Source organism: Calidris pugnax, unplaced genomic scaffold, assembly GCF_001431845.1.
Source record: "Calidris pugnax isolate Ruff unplaced genomic scaffold, ASM143184v1 scaffold18, whole genome shotgun sequence".
In the NCBI taxonomy this organism is placed as follows: domain Eukaryota; kingdom Metazoa; phylum Chordata; class Aves; order Charadriiformes; family Scolopacidae; genus Calidris; species Calidris pugnax.
The window spans coordinates 6811377-6828131 of NW_015090812.1; positions in this window are offsets into that span (position 1 = coordinate 6811377).

Genomic DNA, 16755 nt, shown 5'->3' on the forward strand with positions numbered 1-16755 from the left:
TCTTCCTGCCCAGTTAGGGATGGGAGCCTGAGCCTTTTGCTGTGGGGACTTTGCAAGCTGAATGATAAGGGCTCACACTTTGGTGTGGCAGTGTGTGTGATGTGCATACACCATTTCACAAGTTCTGTGGAAGACTATCATGGGAGCTGAAATATATGAGGCACTTTGCTCCCAGTCTCTAGTTTACTTTCCTCCTAGACAAGCACTGAAGTTCTTCTCCTCCACCTGAGCAGGCAGATCCTGCTCCAGAGCCTATTTCAAGTGCCATGAGCCTCTTCTTCCTGGAGATGAGCTATGTCTCAGACGTAAGTAATGCATGTTGTACTCAACAGTAATTCTTTACTGGTCACTTGTGTCAGGTCCAAGGTAAGGTAACACCAGGGATTTTGAAATGTTCTGAAGCCAACAGGGGTTCAAAACTGGGTGTCTAATTTGACAGAATGGTATTTACTGTCAAGATCAAAGGAATGTGTTTATCTGAGCACAAGTGGAGGGCTCTTCTTGTGGGGACACCAGAGCCCCGTTGCATTGCCCTGCCTGTTTCCACTCTCGGACTGGGGAGCTGGAGGGCCCTCCCTTGGTGCAATTGCAATGTATTTACCTCTCTTTGTACAGGACTGGGTGATGAATATTAAAATACTAAAATTGACTTGTTTTCTATGTATTCTGCTCTCCTGACAAGAAAATCCCACTACAAACCCCTGCACAGGCAGTCTAACTCCGCTGAATTGGACCCTCGCTGTGAGGGGATTATATATTCTGATTGGGGCTGCGTTTGCAATTATTTTCTCTGCCACACCAAAGACCTTTACTGCAGAGCTGCAAACCAGTTATAGGAACATGAAATGCTTTGACTTCTTCACTAGGGAAACATTAATCCAATCACAGGTTATGTCCATTACAGACTATGGCAATATTGTATACAGGAATTCCCGGGAGAAGGTTCTACAAAAATTGGAATCTCTCTATAACCATGTTATGAGATTTACTGGTGTGGATAAAATGGGCAGAGTTAAAATTGCCAGGCTGGCTATCTCTAAAAGACAGGTGAAGTCTGCTGGCTATCATTGCTTCATAATATTACAAATGGAAAAGCCCTGAAGTAATTGAATAACGCATCTGCTGAAAAAAAAACCCTTGTGAACTGCTATAACCTAAAGATAGACTGCAAGGAAACAATGTATGTACAGCACCCGGTTAAAAGGAAAAAGATGCTTTCCATACCTGGTGCAGGAAGATATCACAAATGCAGATACAGATTGTCTCTTTGCCTCCTAGGTTGTGTGTGTGTGTGCTTTTTATATATATGTGTGCGTGCCTGTGTCTGTCTACCTCTTTTCATACAAAAATAAGTTAAACCAGTTTCCTCGGCAGCCGGAGGCGTGGTGCTGGATGGTAACGACTCATAAGCAGAGCTCCCCGCGTTGCCTTCTGTACTGGAGGTTGCTGAAAACATTTGACGTGGCTTGCGAAGGAGCTGATTTCTGTCCCCCTCAGAGTCCCTCTGTCCTCTTTCAAAGATTTCAAAGCACTTTGCAAGAGTTGACTAAGGTTTTCCCTTTGCTTAGTACCACTATTCAGTGGTCCATAGGCCTGGTTTAGCAGAGAGCAACTTCACTGGGTCTCTGCAAGCCCTGGGCTACAAGGAAGACGTGCCCTGGTGCCGGTGCTGCAGCCACGGCCAGGTGCAGTCTGTCCATGGATGCAAGCACACCCTGCACACACTGTTCAGAGGGGCAGGATGGCCCACAGCCTGCGACTGCCTCAGCACCTCCATGTGATGCAACCAGGTCACCTCCAGAAGAGCCAGGCTTCCTGGAGCCACCCGTTCCAGAGCCAGCAGAACTGACCAACCATCGTCTCATCCCTTCTCTGAAGGTAAGAGCGCTACGGACTGGACTTTTTGTGGTGCGTTGAGAGGGGATTTCAGTTCAGATCACACACAATACATCCTTCTGTGGTTCTGTCTGGACCTGGAGGAGAACTTCTCATTACCCATGCTCTTCCCCATCTGGTAGATCTGAGTGGAGATCCCAGAGTACCTGACGTGAACTGCACTGCAGTAGCATGGCAGTCAGCAGTTGTCACAGCTGGTCAATACAGGGTGCTGTGATTTATTTCACATTTATTTCACATGCACCTCTCCATGGCAGACCAGCACACACAGAAGGAAGACATACAAGGAAGACGTGCCCTGGTGCCGGTGCTGCAGCCATGGCCAGGTGCAGTCTGTCCATGGAAGCAAGCGCATCCTGCACACACCGTTCAGAGGGGCAGGATGGCCCACAGCCTGTGACTGCCTCTGCACCTCCATGTGATGCAACCAGGTCACCTCCAGAAGAGCCAGGCTTCCTGGAGCCACCCGTTCCAGAGCCAACAGAGCTGACCAACCATCATCTCATCCCTTCTCTGAAGGTAAGAGCGCTACGAACTGGCCTTTTTGTGGTGTGTTGAGAGGGGATTTCAGCTCAGATCACACACAATACATCCTTCTGTGGTTCTGTCTGGACCTGGAGGAGCACTTCTCATTACCCATGCTCTTCCCCATCTGGTAGATCTGAGTGGAGATCCCAGAGCACCTGACGTGAACTGCATTGCAGCAGCATGGCAGTCAGCAGTTGTCACAGCTGGTCAATACAGGGTGCTGTGATTTATTTCACATTTATTTCACATGCACCTCTCCATGGCAGACCAGCACACACAGAAGGAAGACATGCTTTTGAGAGGGCAAGTCTGGAGAGGTTTGAATCATCCTGTGGAAGGAACGGAGGAGAGGTTGAGAGCATGAGTACTGATGGGCACGGTGTAAAACCACTTTGAAATCAGAGTCTTTTTTTTTTTTTTTTAATGAAGTTGTTCCTTAAAGAAGTTCTTTATCATTGAAAATGTTTAAAAGATCCCAATTTACAAAATATAAAAATGATGCTTTTCCAGTAAGGCTTGAAATTTACAGTCTGGAAGCAGTGGGAGCAGAAACCACCCAACTATAACTTAAGCTGCACTATCAATAGCCTGGGTATACGAAGGAAGATTTTTTTTTTTACCAGCTAGTGTTTGGAGGAAGAGTAAAGTACTAGAGCAAGTTTTGCCATTGGGGATGAAGTCTTTCTCACAGTCATAAGGGAGCCAATAACCCCCTGTGATCCCCCGTTACAGACACAAAATTATACTGAGTATAAAGAGTCCCCTGTTCGTTTTGCACATTTAGGGCTGTTACCCCTGGTACTTTCAGCCGAAGCAGCCTGAACAAATGCTGGGGATTTGTACACGTTTCCCTTCGGTGCCAGGTGAAAGTGGGGGATTATATTATTTTTTTTTTTAAGTTTTGCTCCCTGTGTGTATGGCTAAGATTGCTCTGTAGCATTTACGCCTGATTTTAAGGCTGGCTGAAGAAATCCCCAAAGGTGTAATTTTTTTAGGCCCTCAGTGGTACCTGTGTTGTGTGATATGGTGGCGAGATGCCCCATTAGAGAGCTGTGCTGCCACAAGCCATGGGGGCACTCGCTGGTGTTTGCGGCGCTGAATGCAGAGCACAGCCCTGCAAGGAGACTCGGTGGGGAAGTTGTTTTCTGGCAAGTCCATGTTGTACTTCACACTTTGATTTCCTTCTCCCCCAAGGCAGATCCCTTTTCCTTCTCGGTCTGTCACAGCTCTGTCACACTCCCAAAGAGTTTGAGCAGCTGATCCTGAGTCACCAAGTGGGAAACATGTGGCATGTCCAGGGAGGCTTGACTAAGAAGTAGGAGGAAGAAGGGAGAAAAAAAGATTTAACTTTAGCTCAGGAAGCTGGTTATAGCACAGAGGTCTAGTGGGAAGTGTCCCTGCCATTGGCAGGGGGGTTGGAACTAGATGATCTTTAAGGTCCCTTCCAACCTCAACCGTTCTATGATTCTAAGATTTAGCACGGCAATGGCTCTTGCAGAGTTTGTGGTTCAGTAATGAGGGCTGGGTGAAACCTTTGGTCCTTTAGGTGAAGAAGAGTTTTGCTATTCTTCTAAATAAAGCCAGGACTTCACCCTGGAAACCCTGAACGCAACTCTCAGCTCTTCTATGGATCTGATGTCGCAACATTTAGGATAAGGTGAGGAATATTTCTTTCTGTGATTCATCTCTACCCCCATGAGAATATCTATATATCTATATATCTAATAATATACCTTTTTTCCATGTGAGGAAACACCCATTTTTCACATGGTGGCCCAAGAGTCAGGCAGATGAAGTGAGCTGAAGTGAGCTGAAAAAGGACAGAAGTGGGTCACAGACCCAATGAGGGAAGTGAATGAGATGCCACAGTTAAGCCACAGCAGCCAGCTGAGTGATGGAGGTGGGTGCTTGGCTAAATCATCACAGATGCTCCCTAGGCAGTGTTGGCAGAAAGTAAACAGTAATTAATAATGGCTGTTAAATGCAGATATTTCATACCTCTCAACCTTGAAAAAATGGGGAGAAGGATTTTTGCAAAACATTTCCTTTTCTGTCACTCTCACACTACGTGTTTAATACACCCTCTTCCTGAACCAAAGTGTCACTCAGCCAATTGGGACTTCCCAAACCATTCACCTGAGGATTTCTGAGTGAAACGGCTGTAAACATCACAGTCCCCAGCTTATTAGCTAGTCCCACGCCCACAATATGATCAGAGAATCTGTACATAAACATAAAGCTAAGAAGAACGTACTTCATTAGATGTTGCCATAGGTACAGAGGTGCTTAGCTGGAGTAGTTCTGCCATGAATGCCAACTGTCCTGCCTCCTGATACAGCAGCAGTGCAAGGCATAATAGGGATAGTATGATGGTATAAAAATAAATGGTCACAGCCAATTTCTGCCTTCAACCTCGAGGCATGTGATATTTGCATGAAACTGTTCCCTGGTGCCAATTTCATTTTTAAACAAACCATGCATTTCAAAATTTTAACTGGATTTAAAGTAGTCCATGTATGGGTTGAAAAAAAAAAAAATCTCTAATTTTCAGTGATTTAGAAAAATGGTGACTATCTGCACAGTATGGGGCCGGAGGTGGAAAGCCAAGCCCTGTTTTAAGCGAGGGTGCCATGTAGAGTGGGACATGCCAGGTCTGCATTCTGGGAAGAGGAACCTGTATTTGGAAATAATCAAGGACCATCAGAACAACTAGTGAAGGACAAGGTAAATTTGCCTGAATTTTTTCAACCTCCTCACTCTTTTGGTATCCAGATGCCTCCAGTTTGTATAAAAACATGTTCATACTGTAGGAAGCCACTGCAGGTTCAAAATACTAGACTTGACCAAAGGCACAACTGAGAAGGACAAAAAGATGCATATTGTCTTGACATGAGTTTATCAGCATGTTTGTGGTCAGTCTCCTGTCTGCATGTGGCCATCATACAGAGTGGGTGCCTGGGGGTAGCAACAACCTTCAGACTTTTTTGTAATCCTTTACCCTTAAATGCAGGCAGGCCAAAATCCTCTGTTATTGTGAGTCTTCTAGGTGCACAGCTATAGGTGAGTTAATACGAAGAATAATAATGATCAGAAGCATATATATATATATCAGCAGTTGGTACAGACTAGTCCTGTGTTTCTGCACTTGAGAATGAGAAGCACATCCACCACACTCAGCCCTCGCCTGCCCCAAAGCATTTTCTTGTGCTGTTGGGAAGCCGGGAGTGCTGTGTGTTTCTGGAGAGGGGATCAATCAGTGGAGCTAAACACCATGAACCCCTTGTTACTGCCTGCCACAAACTTAACCAAACCTAACCGAAAGAAGCAAGCGGTCCCTTGTGTAACCATGGATGGCAGCCTGGTGTAACCAGCACGGATCAGGGACAGGTGGATCAGGTACGTCCCAATCCTGCCTGGGCCAGTTCTGGCATCAGAAAGGCATTTCAGTCCCAAACCAAGCCACAAGGATAATCATTCATCAACACAACTGCACTGACGCCAGTGCAGAGTAGCAGGAAAGACTCCATCCCCATGTACTTTTAAATCATCAAGCTAATAAGTACCCTGGATGATAAGATGTAATCTTTTAAATGCAGTATGGATTTCTTCCCTGAATTATGCATGATAACATCTTTAGGCATGAGCTTTATTTTTTTTACTGAAAGAGCTGTCTTTAGGTGGTGGTGGCAGAAATCATTGTTTTACAATTCAGCGGGCTGGCCCAGGGAAGGCTCCCTGTTGCTAGACAATCTCTGGTAACTTCCTAGGAGTACTGGTACCAGAGCATCTCCAGGAGATGTGAGGTTGTTAACCTACTAGTTCAACAAGCTGATACTGGTCTCCAAGCAAAGGTAGCCAAATCTCATGTTGAGAGAGATTAACAGGGGAAAACGGAATGAATGCTGGGATTTCAAAGGTTACTGGACGAATTCAGATCAAAGCTGGTCGCATGCAGTCCCCATCTGGGGCTCACTGGTTGCTCAGGGGTGTATGAACACAAAAAGCCACTATTTAACTGGGAGGGTGGTCTAACACTGGAACAGGTTGCCCAGAGAGGCTGTGGAGTCTCCATCCCTGCAGATATTCAAAAGCCAGCTGGACATAGCTCTGGGCAACCTGCTCTAGCTGACCCAGACTGAGTAGAAGGGATGGATGAGATGATATCAAGATCCTTTCCAACATTCTGTGACTCTTTTTCCTGTTTCTTATACCCATTTCTGACAATGTTGCTGGTCATTTTGCAGCAAGCAGCATAATAATATCAATATTTAGCTCTTTTGCAGCATTGTTCACTCCTTGATCGACAATATCTTTAATGAGGTGTGTAGTTCATCATCCCTTTTTAACAGCTAGGGGACCAGGGGTGCTCAGAAAAGAAGTCATTTCCTTCCTTCGTTCAGGAAAGAAGACACTCAGGAAGACAGGGGCAGAGGGACCAAATTTTCCGAGTGTCACCTCCTCTTCCTGGACCAACACTGCAACTGCAAGGTCTGTGCAAGTGGTATTTTGAGAGAGATGCCCGGTGACGCAGTGACAGCAGAGGCCAAAGATGCTGGATGCAGCCCTTGGACTGTAAATCACAGCAAAGGAGAAATGCTTCTGTGCTTTGCCAGGGAGACAATGGCGCCGGCAGCTCTGCTCTGGTGAGCTCAGGTGAACCACAAACAAACAAGCTGGTGCTTTAATGAAGGTGTATTCACAACAGGTAAAAACAGCCGTTACCCACCCCTGCTTCAAACTACAGGTCTCGTTTCTGTATATCACCAGTGGTTGTTGTTTTTTTTTTCCTAGTGTTTCTATTGCAGTTTTCAGATTTGGCCAAGACGCAACGCATAACCACAGAAACATTATTTCTTAATAGTACTATTATTACCAGTCCTCGGAGATTGATGTTTCTAGTATCATAAAAATTCCTTAACTAAAGCTCACATTGCTGTGATTTTGCATCTCAATGTATTTTGATCTATTGACAAGTACACTTTCATAAAAAAATTAACGTTCTGATTTTTCTCATGAATATTGAAAATCCACCAGAAGAGCAGATGTGTGTGCATGTCTACAGACACACCAGCACAGAGCCCCCACTTTAAATACTTGCTTAAATCCCAGATCCTGACAAATAGGAATGATCTGCTTGTTATGTTTTGGTGAGCTGAATAAATATGTGGACTGTGTTTGTATGGAATATAGAAAGCAGGCAATGGCCATTTATGGACTATTAATCACAGCCATGTATTCTTTATTTCCTATTTATGGGTGATACAGTGGGCTGAATTTTAATCAGCTCTCAGTATGGTGGGTTTTCATGATTCTGCTTTCAGCATGTTAACACTTTACAGATATCAGAAAAGGAAATGAGTGGAATGGCTACGGACTGGGATCAGACTCTGGTTTTAGTGATGACTTTGCTTACTGCCTTCGGAGAAGGAATCAAATGTCTCGTGAGAGCAGGCTTCTGAGAAGGTAACTTGGAAATGGGTGCAATTAATGATAACAGCACGTAACAGTCAGTAGAACCGTAGAACCAGCACTGCCTCTAGACAGTGCAATTTGCGCTGTCTCTACCTTATATAGTTATTAAAACTAATGCAAAACAGGGAACAAAATGCTACCACTGGCACGCAGGGAATGTTTCTATTTGGAGGTGCTTTACAGCCGTTCAAGTGGGATAGTTATAAGCGAGTGGAAAAGGGAGGCTCCAGTCTCCTGCCCCACTGAGTCAGTGATTCCTCCGACAGCAGGAATGTCTACAAATGAACATGGGGGTTTAATATGTTCTGAACTTGTTATCTGGTAGACAAAGCTGGCTTTTCTTAATGGTCAGAACTGGGAGCTAGCCCTGCCTGGAGGGAGAACGCTGCCCTCCCTGGCCTCCGACTCCGGCAGTCGTAGCTCGAAAGATTGGCAGAGCAAGCACTGTAAGATTTCAGGTAGAGCTCAGCAAGGCTCGTTTAAGGATTATTGCAGGAAGGGCTCCTTCTTTCTTCCTTGTTTTTTAACTTAAATATGCAGTCCAGCAGAACGCTTTTCAGCAGAGACACAATCTTCATCCCTTTGTTCAAGGAGTGAAGAATAATTAACAGAGCCCTTACCTCTTCTCCTTGGATGATGCTCAGTTTGACCTTTACAGTACTAAAGTGGTATTAAGATAAGAGTCATGTACTGTATCCTGACCTCGGTTACACCATGGCACATCTGAATTTGGAGTCAGACCACTAAAGTAATTAGAATAGACTGGGACGAAGACTGGTGCATGTGGTAGTTGATATTCCTGGCATTTATATTCAAGGTAGTCAGCGGGATCCATCCCATCACCCCACACCTGCCCTATGCGTGCCGCACACAATGTGTTTATTACGTGTGGCACTAATCGCACAGCAGGCAATTAAAATGGAGAGCATTTTAAAAGTCAAATTGGCCTTTTACATCACGTAATGTGGGATGGGGGCCAGATTGCTCTGGATGATTTAGATACCTAACTCAATCAATGAGTATGAGACATTGAAATGCCTTTGGGAAAAAAAAAAAAACAAACAACCTTTCGGTCCCTAATCTTTAAATTTCATCTTTAATTTTGGAGTGAAATTGGTGCTTAGAAAATATAGCTCAGGGAGGGCAGGGAAAGAAGAGTCCAGTGAGCAAAACTGAAATCTCGCTGAGCCAGGGACTGTCGTCAGCCGAAGAGGACATGGGAAATTAGCAGGCAGCTCGGGCTGGCTCGCGCGCAGGAATACATTGGCAAAATCGATGCGGGGAGATGACGCCATCCAGCCCCTAAAAACCTACACTCCTTTAAAACGAGGGCTCCTGGGTGATAGATACTTTTCCAGGCATTTAAGACTCTGGCAGCCCAACCAAAGTAACAAGATCAAGAAAGTAAATTTGAAGAAGTTACTTTATTACAGATAACGCTGCCTTTCCCAGATAGCCACGCTTCAGTTAAACCCACGGAACCAAATGCCACGTTGCAATTCAGTTGGGAAAAGCAGCTTGCCCTCAGATATGATACAGGACAAGCAAAATTAATAATTTTGAGATGTATCATCATAGGAAGAATGTGAGGATATTTTTTCTTCTTTTTATTGGTGCTCTTGAGATTCTCCTCCTGGGCTACTACTTAAAGCTCAACTTTGTTCGTGCTACTTGGATCCAGTTTTCATACCCTAGTATAAATACAGACCTTGGAAAAGAAAGCAGCATTACATTCTGCCATATATTTGCCCATATGCAGTGGGCCAAGTGGAGAAGAGCCACTTCACCAAAGAGTGTTCCTCAACAATGGGAAGAACTGAAGTGATTTTTGTGAAATTTTTGTGAAATGAGGATTTAGCCCACAAAGGGGCTTGGGGACATGAAGACTTTAGAGATTTGGAGGCAAATTGAAATTTATAACAACTTACTCCTTGCCATAGGCTTTGTCCACAAACAGACACAGATCGATGGAGTGGGACTCAAAAGGTGGATGCAGGCCAATGACCAACACTTTGTACCTTCCAAGCCCTGGGACCACAACACAATGTATGTGGGAACCACAGAAGAGGTTCCAGCTGGCAGAAGATGCATAGTCCAGCCTTACTGCAAGAAAGCTTCATCCAGTTGCTCTTGTTACCTTGTGGCTTCCAGGGAACACCGTATTAGAGCGGTGGTTTGATCTTCAAGGGTTGGGCCATGCAAGATGCAAAGCAAGCCTGCACCATTCCTCTTCAACACTCAAGCAAACGAACATTAAATTCAGGTGTGTATTTGATTGCCCAGCGTGGGGGGCAGAGGGCTCACCATGGCAGACTGGGACATGTTGGAGACATTGCATTACAGCATCAGCCTGGGTTGTGAGGGTCCTTATACTAATTTCCTTCTCTGACCTGTAAAGTAAATCTTTTTTTTTTTTTTTTTTTTTTTTTCCAGTTTCTATCTAGATCAGTGTTCAAATACACCAAAACCAGACTAAAATTTGTGATAGAGTTCCAAGCCAACAGGTCAATGGAGACATAGTTCAAGATGGCAGCATCATTCAATCAACTGTGCTCATGTGTCAGCTGAAAAGGAGTCAGAGAAGGATTGTGCCTTCAGTCTGATGGTTTTTGTCTTCCACCAGGCCTTTGCAAGTCACGGCAGTAAGCGCGGTCCCCAAATCCCAACACTTTAGAAGAGAAAGCTACTCCCAGGGCGTCTTTTTGGAAGCAGCGAAGTTGCAGCTTTAGATTGATGCTCATTTTTATTTTGTGATCATAGCTAATTAAAAGAAATTAATAGAAACATAGCCAGATCCAAAAGTTTATTAGAAAAGAAGCATTGTAGTTTAATTATGCCACTATGTTGTGTATGACACAAAGCCCACTGAAATCTGAATACTTGATGATCTCTGGAATTTGACTAAGAGCTCTTCGGCCTTAGGGAGAAACCTGACAATTACTAATCTACATATGCTGACAATCTCTACATATCAGGGGCCCCACGAGGGTCTTTAATTGCTCTGTAAACTTCAAACTGGAGTGTTCTTCAGCAGGAAAAAACAAGATGCCGCGTTCAAGCTAAAAAAGAGTGGTAGTTGACATGTTTATTAAATACCCCCAGGCCCCAAAGGATTGCAGGGTGGAAGGTTCTCTGGGTAGAAGTTATAAATGCAGCATCAGATTTATTCAAGACAGAACAATTATGTGTGAATGCCCAGGTGCAACTACGGCACGACGGATCCAGGAAAACTTTCCACAATTCCAAACTGTGTTTCTATTCTCCCACTTGCACAGCCCTCTTTGCCACGTTTGCTTCAGTTTTACAACTGCTCACACAAAATGTCTGCGTGTTTTGAATGGGACTGGGCAGTGGGTTTTATAAGGTGCAGAACTGAGCTTTTTCAGAAGTAAAATCTGTGATGTTTTGTCCCTGTATCTGGCAGGGGAGGGACTTCAATCCCCAGGATACCTTCAACACAGGACCTGAATTTATACCAGAAATGTTAGCAGATGTGGCTGCAGGAAAACTGATCGTTTCATAGGAGAACTGATAGCTTTGTAATCCTTCCCCTTAATTTACTGTTTGACATGAGCCTACACTTTGATGATTAAGGTTATTTGTGTGTTATGGACAGGAGAGAAGGTTGTTCTGGCTCATTCTCCTGTTGCTGTATTAACTTGATGATGTGGGTGTTGATATTTAACTTGTATGTTGTCAACATAATCACCAAGCAAATTCTGATTGCTTCATTTCTCATTTTATTTCTTTGTATTTCAGGAATGTCTAAGTTATCCCCCTACTGCCGTGATTGTTCACTCCCCTGACTAAAGTGGCCACAGCTGACGGAGAAAGAAGTAACACCAACCCCTCCAGAAGCCACAGCAGCATCGGCCTCATCGAGTAGTTTCGCAAAGTGCCTTATCATTTCTGGGGAGCAGAAGGAACAGGCTGAGTTTGGACTGCACCCCGATGGGATGTGCAGCACTCACCACGAGGGGAACACCTCGCCTCGCAAGGAAGTCGATCAGGAAATAATTGGAGGGAGTAAATCTGGAAACTCCCAGTGCCACCTTCATTCTGGGCTCTAACGACACATCCCAAACCTTTGATTTTGGGGAGGGAGAGCGTTATCGACGCAACACGTTAAACAACCTTAACTCCAGTGAGCAATGGCACCACTGTAACACTTGTTTATTAGCAAAATGCATCTGATCTCAAAGGCCTGCATGACAAGTTCATTACATATCAATTTAATTAGCTGATTTACATTTAATTTACATTTCAATTAATGTCTTTAGCAACAAAACGTTGCCTTAATAGGGTAATTGCCTGTTAGGCAATATGTAAAAGAATAAATAGTCACATTCTGAGGAAGAATTCCTATTTTCAATTTTTTATTACCATAAATAACCTAAATAATTATTGCTCTTAAGGGGCCCCGTCCCAGTTCCCTTCTGGGCCTAATTATAAAGACTTAGTACCTCATTAAGCAAAATGGTTTCAGAGTCACAGAAAAGCATTACTCTAATCGTGACTCATTAGTTTCAACAAAAGAGGGGAAAACTGCAAAAGTCGGCACATTTCGACATATTATTCTTGTGGTTCATAAGCAGCAGCGCATTTGAGAAGTGGCTGTTACAGCTGTGTAGGCGTTTCTGTCACGAAGCCCTATTTTCAGAGGGGTTTTTTTGTGTGTAACTTTGGTCATTAAAACAGAGGCATGTCCGACTGGAAAAGGTGGCACGTGCACCCCTGGCACGGAGCAAGAAGCTTGAGCAAACTTTTGGTTTAACTTTTTAGGACCCATCTTCTTCTACCACATCAGAAGGGTTGCTTTCATCACCGTAATATATCCCAGCGCATAGAACATGGACATGTCTTTTAGGATTTGCTTGAATTCAATGATGCTTTATCACAGTGCTCCTTCCTTGTAACTAGTGAGCAAAAATTGACTGTGGGCTTGGGTGCGACCAGCTCTAAGGCTCTTGGTGATGCATTTAAACCACCGTGGCAACGTGATGTGAAACGCTGATCTCATATACACTCACTCTGCTGGTTTAAATTCCTTCAAAAAGCTGTGGAAGGTTTGGCATGGTGCTGGTGGGCTTTGTACCCCAGTAGGCACGGACTCTGTGCTAGTCTAACGTTACTCTGGGTCCAGCAGTCAAGGCAAAGCCAATGTTAAAGCACGAAGCTGGCACAAGCTCCATGTCAGGAGCTCTGGCTGATATGATGTACCTGTCTACACTTTGTTCAGATGAAGTTTCTTCTGCTGGAGAGCCATCCAGAACCGAGGGCTGAAACTAAGGCATTGGCTGTATTTCCTTAAAATGCTGTCATGTAAGGGAATAAAAGAGGGACCGAGTAAGATATTGTTTAGTAAATAATAAATTAATAATGTTCTAGGAATATATAGAGCTTTTAAACAGAAAGTGTTTAACTAATGAGAAAACAGCCTTTTCATATAGTGTTAGTTTCCTCATTAACCTTTAATGATGATTTATATGTAAAAGAAACATAAACGAAACACCATGCTATTCTTTCTGATGTTGTAGATAAATATAAAGCTATAAATAGGCTTTCTTAATGATAGTATTGTGCAGCTGGTAAGAATACATAATCAGTGGGGGAGGTGGTGGGTGTTGCTTTTTTTTCTTTTCCTTTTTTTTTTTTTTTTTGGTGTGATTAAGTGTTGTCCTCTTTTTACAGGTAGCACAGAAATGTTAAATGGCATGTCGTATCTCAGAGCTGTAAGCAGAACCGCTACCCTCCCAGTCCAACCATCCTGCTCTAATGTCTGCTGAGGTCAGTGGGGGTTTTAGTGGATTCTGGAATTCATCTTCAACCCCAAGGTCTCCAGAGAATTCCAGACTGCTGTGCAAACACTGCACAATACTGGGCCAGATCACCTGGTGTAACTCACCCAACTCCAGAGGCTATTTATCTGGACTGTGTGCGTGGGCAAATTTAATGCCAGAAATCAGAGAAGTTCTAGTTCTTTCGTGCTTCATTTTCCTTTAACAGGGTGCTCTATGTATATATCATTAGGACAGTGAAAAAGAAATCAGGTGGGAGTCACTTTATTCTAATACTAAAGGCACCCTTTCACTAGGATAAGGAAATCTGCTGTTCTTGGGAGAGAAAGAGAGAGAAGCTTACGCTTCCAAAAAATGACTTATTACCTTCAGAAGTTAATTGCTTAGGACTCAGATGTATCTCTTCATAGTCTGCATTTTATTTTTGCTCCTACCCTTGATGGATCTGGAATTCTCTTCCAAGCTGCTAACTCAATTTTTGCTTTTTAAAGCTCATTTAAAACCTTTCCTACTTTCCTACGTTTGTGATTAACACTAATCCACTCTACCCTTTCTTTTCCTGCAGCTTCTTATACTCGCCCCTTGCTGCAGCCTGCAAGAATTCTAATTGGCACCTGCTCTTCCTTTTGGGTTCCCATTTTTTTCTTTCTTCCTGCCCCATTTTCTCTCTGTTGCTATCTGGGCTGCTCTATGCCATCCTGTTATACTTTCTAGCCCAGATCTGCCTAGTTCTGTAAAGGATTTGATGATTTTCTGTAGGAAGGACTCTAATAATAGCCACAATCGTGCCCCTTTACAAATCTTCTTTACAATGAAAAAAAAAAAAAAAAAAGTGTTCTGCCCTCCAGAGTGAATTCCATTGAAAACCAAAAGTTCTTGTTAAAAAAAATAAATCCCTCTCTGTTCCTGGTGGAATGGAGAAATTTTAAAGGAGCAATGTTATAATTCATGGAGAATTTGAGCATAGATCTCAGAGCTCCCTATTAGACAGGGTAACTTCAGTTATTATTTCAAGAAAGTGTTTCAGTCTTCTTCTCTAATACAACAAAAATATACAATTTTGTAAGAGGAAAACAAGCCAGCCAGAAAGTCCTTGAGGTTCTCTGGTGACTTCGCTGTTGTCAATCAAATTAACATGGAAGAGTTTCAAACACGGCTACTTTAATGGGCAGCGGGACAAAACTCCTGACACACTGGAGAGAGGCTTTGGAAGAAAAAGCAACTGGATGCCATCTGAGCTGGATGAGGCTAACAGAAGCCAGAGCCCAGGACTATCATGGGATGTGATGGATTTTGAGCTTAAACTGCCATTTTAGGTGGCAAATGCCAAAACTGTGATTCCTTAGCCCCCTGTTCAGCTGCTGCCTCAGCCCGGCTGCCCAGAGGTGAAGCTTTTGCCCTGAAGACCAGTGTCACCCTCCTGGCCGTGCTCAGGAGCAGCTCAGATGAGGAACTCTGAAAAACCTGGAGCCACGTTGTGACTTTGACCTCAGGACTTCAGAAGCCAATGCTCCTGGCTGCCCTCCCAGCATCTCCCTTGGCAATGCCAGGTGCTGCAACTCCTGAGCTCCAAAGCCACTTGTTCAGAGCCCTCTCTTCTGGTCTCTGCTCAGGAAACACTGCTTTACTGTTCACTTTTTAATATGCTTTAAAGAGTCGCAATGTTTACAGATACAACATACTCTTAGACCATTAGGGCAGCCTCCTGTACATCACAGACCATTAAATACTGCTGTCATTCTTCTTTTTGTTTGACTAAAATCTGTTTTGTTTTGACAAAAGCATTTCTTTAGTCAGCTATTCATTTTCCTTTGGTATAGTCAGAAAATGGAGAATTCTCTTTCTCATTGACAGCTTGCTCCAGTGGTTACTCACTTTCTCTGTTACGGTGTAATGCCCAATATCTAACTCAAATTTTTTCTAGCTTCAGCTAGAAAGATCTATATAGTAGCTTTCATTTTTCAACACAAAGGTACTATCCACTATAACCAAGCCACAGCTTTTGGCTTTCTGCTCAGGCCCCTGTGCTATTGCTGCCCCAGCTAGAGCCACCAGAGCTAACTTATTTTCCATTAGCTGTGGGTCTTCAATGCAGAATCCAGGCAGCATTTTGTACACTTCCAAGCCAGCTGCTATGAATCACTGCAGGACCAAAGTCCTTGTCTCTGGGACAGCAGAAGAATGGACAAGAATAGTTGGTAATTTCTGCTTCCTCCATGACCATCATCTTGAGTTGCTTTGCCAACCCAACAATGTTCTTTTCTTTGCTTTTTAAATACAGAGCTGTACATACATAAGGAATAAAGAACTCTAATTTATTCTGCAAAAGTGTTCATCAAGTGAGAGACAGGACTCTGGGAAAAGATTAAGAGCTTACATTTTTCATTTGACTTATTTCACATAAAATTTCATAGAGGATAAAATGATGGGAGGCAAAGAAGCAATGATATTTCTGTTTTATCTCTGTCTAAGGACCATAAATCTTTCTGAAGTATCATTAATTATAGCAGCACCATTCACAACGCTATTGTTAAGGGTCTATCAGCACTCCCATTATAAACCCCTATTTTCAGGGGTTTATAACTTGGTTAGAAGAATTTTGTTTCAAGCAAGAACTTCGCTGTGGCAATGTCTCCATCTAAGACAACTTTTCAAAAATGTAAAACACAGAGGAAATTGTTACCTCTTTTGAACTGAGGAAGGGAGAGCCCAGGAACTTTCTAGGGGTACAAAGCTAGTACAGCCTTGGCTGGCTGTACCTTCACCATTTCTGAATTCCTAAGACTGTATTCAGAAAAGTTATCTCAGATGAATTTAGATCATTCCTTTAAAATGCAACTTTCCAATTACTACAGCTGAATTCAAGATCTGGAATATTCCTCTAGTGGCTGTAATCAAATCAGATTTTCTTTCTTCTTTGGCTGCAGCCAGTCAAGAAAGAATTTAGCTGACCTGGAAAACAGCTTACATGTTAAAAAAACCTCAGTGTCTTTAGGTAGCTTGCCTTTTGTTGTTGTTGTTGCAGGCATGACTTGCATCAAGAATCAGTGAAGTTGATGGT